We start from the raw sequence: 6000 nt of genomic DNA on the forward strand, positions 1-6000 counted from the left end.
ATGGACTTTTTATCTATTATCTAGCATCTATGCTCCTTTAAGGGCTCTGCCATTTTATGTGTTTATTTATACAGTATGCACTATGGTAATTTATTTTCTTTCAGGTATTGACGCTCCCCTGATTTTCCTTTTTGTATAAAATGTGGTGTTATAATTCTGTGGGCCGGCACAATTATTGATGGGGCATAATTATGTCCCTCATGTGGGGACGTGAAGGATTTTTCAACAGAGGGAGAGAGTAGCCAAGTGCCTCTGGCTATAGTCTTCCACTGGTCTCAATACTATAAGTTCTATGTGGCAGTGGCAGCCTGGATAGGTATTATGTTTGCATATCCAGGGGCAGGCATAAACCGGCAGTTGGAGTGTCAGTACCTGGACCTGCCCCGTTATGGGGCAGGGTTACAAGCCCCTCCCCTGGGTATAAGAGCTGGTACTCCCCAAATTGGGGGCGGTGCCTTCCCTACCCAGAGGAGTGGATGTGAATCCCTTTTCCCTGTCAGGGGGTAAGGGAGCTGAGGAGGGGTGCTCAGGGCCTCAAGCCCACGTACTGGCTCCAGGAAAGATAGAGGATTGCCATGCTGTGCTATGCTGAATAAAGACCCAGTTGTACCACCAGAAGCCTGCATGTCTTTCCTGTGAGAAGTATGTGCCCATGGGAGTCATTCTGCCCAGCTAGGATCCCCATAGGATGGAGGAGCTTTGCTGAAGAAAAGAAAGCCTGTACTGTTGTTGCTCCCAACCACCATCTGTGGAGACTCAGCCTCCTGTAACCTCACAGGTTAGCACCCTAGTACCATGTAGTGATCAGATCTCCCTTAGGGGGGGGGGGAAGGGTGCTACACCAACATACACACACACATACATAAACGTATACACATACACAAACATATAAACTTACACAAAGACATACATATATAAATGTACACACAAACATATATATGTGTGTACACCATGATACTGGTAATGCAGGTAAATGAGATGTATAGTCCTGAGGATTCTGGAGTCTGGTACTGAGAGAGAGGGTGAGATGCTGGGTCAGTTGTTCATGGAAAACCGGACAGGCTCAACTCCTTGTTGAGTCCATCTGGGACACGGGTCCTGAGAATGTAGATCCCCCGAGCCTCCCTCTGTAAGAATGTGACGGACAACAGTTTGTGGGACCTGGTTGTGACAGTGAGGGGGTAACCAGGCTCACTGTTAAAGGTTTGGCCAATCTGGTTGCCCGTGATCCATGTTTTGGGGTCCTAGAGTGTCAGCTCTTAGACCGGACTGTTGTATATGTACGGCTATGCATTGTATGTAAAATATGCAACAATAAAGAATGTTTATGCTTTTGCCTTTCCAGGGGTGCCAACAAGCACAGATTGTTAGGCTATGAGTTTCAGGGTGGGTTTTGTGGAGAAAGTGTTTTCAGATTGTGCCTAGGTAGCGGGGTTCCAGAGTTGCTGGATACCCCAATAATGAAGCCGGGAATCAGGTCGGAATCCCGGAGATATATAGGCACAATGCTCCCATCAAAATCCTACACTGAAAACGTTCTTGCAGCTCACCGCAGGAGTTCCTGCTTCAGCACAGACCAGAATGGCAAAATGGGAATAGGGGTGCATGGTATCCCCAGAATGATACAGGGGTCCCTAGTATAAGGGGGGGGGGTGCCCAGTTGATACCCAGGTCACCCTGAAGCTGGTAAAGGGGTTCAGAGGGAACTCCAGCTAAGTAATAAGGCTGTGAGGTTTTTATTAAAATGTAAAGTCAGGTTTGCAGACTGTTAGGCATATGGCTGGTGGGAATGAAAAGTAAAGGTTCTCATTCTATCCCTAATACCAAAAATTCGTAGACATTGTAGCCAGTGAAAGTGTAAAAGTATATTTTATTAAAAGGTATGTTTTAAAATGTATCATACTAGGTACACTGTGTTATAAGCTGGGGATTTCAAAGACGTATCCAGGGGGGAGGGGGGAGGGGCTGGTGGGCTACCAAGGTCTGGTGCCACTGAGTCTGCCTAGGCCCGTACTTGAAAGCCACAGATGCTGCCATAGGTGTGAAAGCTATCTGGGCAGGATGGCTCTCTGAAGTGACCGCGTCCTGGGATGAATACAAGCCATTCCGGCAAGTAGTCACCTTCCCAGACGTGGAGGCACCGAGCCCAGCGGGTGGCTTCTGAATGACAAGTGGCTATGGTGACAAACCCGTGCATGTCCCTGTCTCATGCAGAAGATCCCGCTGCCTGGCTTTGGAACACTGACAGCCATCTGATTGGCTGGTTGGAAAGTTCCGAGGCTTGGATTGGTTGTAGTATTTCATGAATGAATCTGAAATACAATAAGAAACCCAGCAGCCAATCCGGTCCTCAGATTCTAAGCGCCAAAACAGCAGCGGGGTTAAACTAAATGACCCTATTTCAGGAGAATATATAAGTATTTTACTGTGTATTTCTGTCATGTTGGATGTAGCATTGGGCTTCTCTGTCGTCTGTTGTATACATATGCCACGCTCAATAGCACTCCATTTTGACACATATACATATATTTATTTTGTGGGGGCTCAGGGGTTCCCAAAAAGAGCTTACTGGGGTTCTGTGTTTTGTTAACCTATTCTCAGCTGTTGGAGGTTGGTGGCTCCTCCTTCCCAGGTTTTAAGCCCGCCCCTCACCACTTCCCTAGTTTTCAGGTTCTTTCATTCTGCTGGATATAGACCCACTGTGGTCTTTCTCCCTCCTAATAGAGGTAAATGAGAATTTTAATCCTAAGAGAGGTATATTAGTATTTTATCTGGTAGTGTTAGATGTTGCGAACAGGTGTCTGCCTTGTCGTGGCTCGCAAGCTTACAACGCTTTGGCCAAAGGGTTAAACTAAATGACCCTATTACAAAAGAATATATAAGTATTTTACTGTGTATTTCTGTCATGTTGGATGTAGCATTGGGCTTCTCTGTCAACTGAGAAATCCTATAAGTAAACACTGCTAAATAGTAACTACTGCTGAGGCTGATTTTATTCTAACACATCGCCGGTTTTTCCCTGGCTTTTTCCTGGAATGCGACGCACTTCACCGGGAGCATGCCGCATTCATTTTGCGTTCTCAGCCACGGGTCATGCACTGGTCATGTGCGGTTGACGCGCGGTTGATGCCTTTATTGAGAATGGTTCGGATTTAATAGGTTGCAATTCTTCGTGTATCCGCCAGATGGCAGATATTCATGAATTGTAATGTTCATGCGCTTCAGTAATGTGTCAACTTGCAGGTGTTTCGTTTAAAAATGATACCACAGTGTGCTATTGTAACTTGGCCTTGAGACTGAAGGAAGAGGTTGCAAAAATTTATCAATTTAGGCTTTTCATATTAAAGAAAGACAAAGACCAGTTTCTGTTACAGTATTCTCCAGAGACCCGCCCGCCATGAGTGTTCAAGTGCAGCCCGTTTTCCAAAAACACGACAAAAGTTACGCGTATTTGATATGGGCCGCGATTAATGCAACAGATTATAAGATGGCAACAGTTGTTCAAAGTTATAAGTATTTTATCGAGAACCATGACTTTTACAAATTTTCGCCAGCTCCTCATACGTGGAAGCGGGCGATAAGGAAAAGGTTATGTAGCGATCCCTGTTTTTATCGTATTGAGCCACAATTTGTTGGAGGGTATTGGTGTGTATCACCAGCTTTTTCCTATATCTATGATCATGCAGATGACAAAAGGCGAAGGGTCGTGTTAAAACCAACTAAGAAACGACAGTCGCTGCCAAGCAATGCACCAGCACCGGCTTCCAATAACGGTCCCACCGTCAGTGACAACCCTTGCTGTGTATCCAGCAAGCCTGAGACGGATTTCGCTTGCAGTTTCGATCAAGCTTGCATGTACCTAAGCAATTTCCAGCCTCATCAGCTGACTACAGGAGTACTAGTCCCACAGCAAACTATCCACATGGATGATCAAGAACACTGGACTGGCAGTGGCCTGGCGCCAGCCGAATGGGAAAATCTATAGTGAGTATTGTTGCCGTATTATTTTCTGTTTTTTTTATTTTGACAATACAGTATCAATATCGGTGCGATTCAAAAGTCAAGCGATACTCCTGTAAGCAATATTATTGGCTGAGCGGCTTCTCCAGCACTGTGATGCAGATACTGAACAATTGGTGGAACGCTAGGCGCATGCGCATTGGAACGTTCTTGAAAAGCATATGCATGTCATTACATCGACGGTAGGCGCATGCGCATGTGAACAGGAGACGCCCCCCGAGAAAATTATTGGTGGGACTGGAAGGGAACTTCTTTAGGGACTTCTTTAGGGGGCTGACCATTACAGTAAAACTTTTCTTTTTTTTTTTACTCAGAAAAGAAAACGGCTAATGGAGGGATTTTGATGGATAATATCGCTTTGTGTAACAATGCCTGCACATTGCTGAATCGGATTTAAAAACCCACGTACCAGAGTCTACAGTTTAGTGGCCGTTGTTATTGATTAGGATAGAATACTGTGCCTGAAACAGTATGCTGATGTTTTCCGGCCATACAGTATACAATACTTTTTATATACAGTATACTGTGTAATAAACCCGAAAAAAAAACTATGCATTTATTCTACATGTATTACAGTACTATACATACAGTATGTGTCTTCTATACAGTGCCAGTACATACAGTACAGTACAGTATGTGTCCTATTTTTTTAATACTCTTATACTGAGCATGCCTACAGTATACAGTACAGTATGCCTGGACAGTAGTGTACATTCTAGAAACACTGTATTTTGTTACAGTAGCAAAGGAGCCAATGGAACAATGTAAAACAAATCAACATGTTCTTTTATTGGTGGAGTAAGTACAAAAACATTTATTTACAAATACTGTACAATGTAAAAACATTTTAAGTGCACAGCAATTCAAAACATCAACAGGTGAATGGTTTACTGCTACAGTAGTGAAAACATTTATGTACAGAAAGTAAAAACATTTACAGTCAGTCAGTCAGTATGGTTTACAGTCACATGTTATAAAAACAAATTCTTTATTCACAAAATATACAAAATGCAACATCTCCTTTATTAAAGAACGGCAAGTCAAAACATACAGAATACAGTGGGATGGTGTGCAAAACAGTCAGTCAGGCCTGCACCACTACAGTCCTCGAGGGCAGCAAACAGGCCTGGTTTTCAGTGTAACCTTTGAAAACCGTGCCTGTTTGCGGCCCTCTGGGACTGGAATTGTGCATGTCCTGTGTGTGTGTACAAGCAAGTTAAAACCTTTCTGTTAAAATCCTTTATTTAAGTACAGCAGGTCAAACATGTACAGTTCAGCACAACAGTATGGTCTTACAGTACCCGTGATTAAACCAGAGAGTCCATCACATTGTCCTTCCATGGCCGATTCCTTGCATGGCGCAAAACGCCATTAATGCAGTCTCGAACGCCTTTCATTACAGGATCTGTAATTGTATAAAAGCGCCGCAATTCCTCCAGAATGGTCTTTCTTAAATTGGCAGGAAGCGCCTTTTTTACGCGATTTCCTTCGTAGTTCACTCTGAAGGCCCAGTCGCAGTACAACGACTAGGGCACATGGTGCTTAAAAATGTACAAGGCATACTTGTGGGGTGCACCAGCACTCATCACCCTATACTTCTCCCTGAGTGCCGGTGGCAGATCACACCAGGTGATGTCGGGCACCGTATCGATGCGAGCGAATGTAGGTCTTTTGGGAGCGGGTGTGCTTGAGACGACGGGAGATGGTAGGTTGTCTGGGAGGAAGCTTTCCTCTGGTTTTGGTCGCTGTGTTGTCTCCTGGCATTGTCAAGTCCTCCTCAACGGCATACATGTACACTACATCTTCAGGTGGAGGGGGTGCGCTTGGTGATGGAAGGGGGTCGGAGGTCCCATTCATCACATCCATGCCACCCTCCTGCTCCGGCGTCGGGGAAACAGGGGCATGAACACCGAGCAAATGATGTATACCCGCTATGTCAGCCTCCATCTTCTCCATCCGTCGATCCATCCGTTGATCCAT

This window comes from Ascaphus truei, chromosome 20 (assembly GCF_040206685.1).
Source record: "Ascaphus truei isolate aAscTru1 chromosome 20, aAscTru1.hap1, whole genome shotgun sequence".
In the NCBI taxonomy this organism is placed as follows: domain Eukaryota; kingdom Metazoa; phylum Chordata; class Amphibia; order Anura; family Ascaphidae; genus Ascaphus; species Ascaphus truei.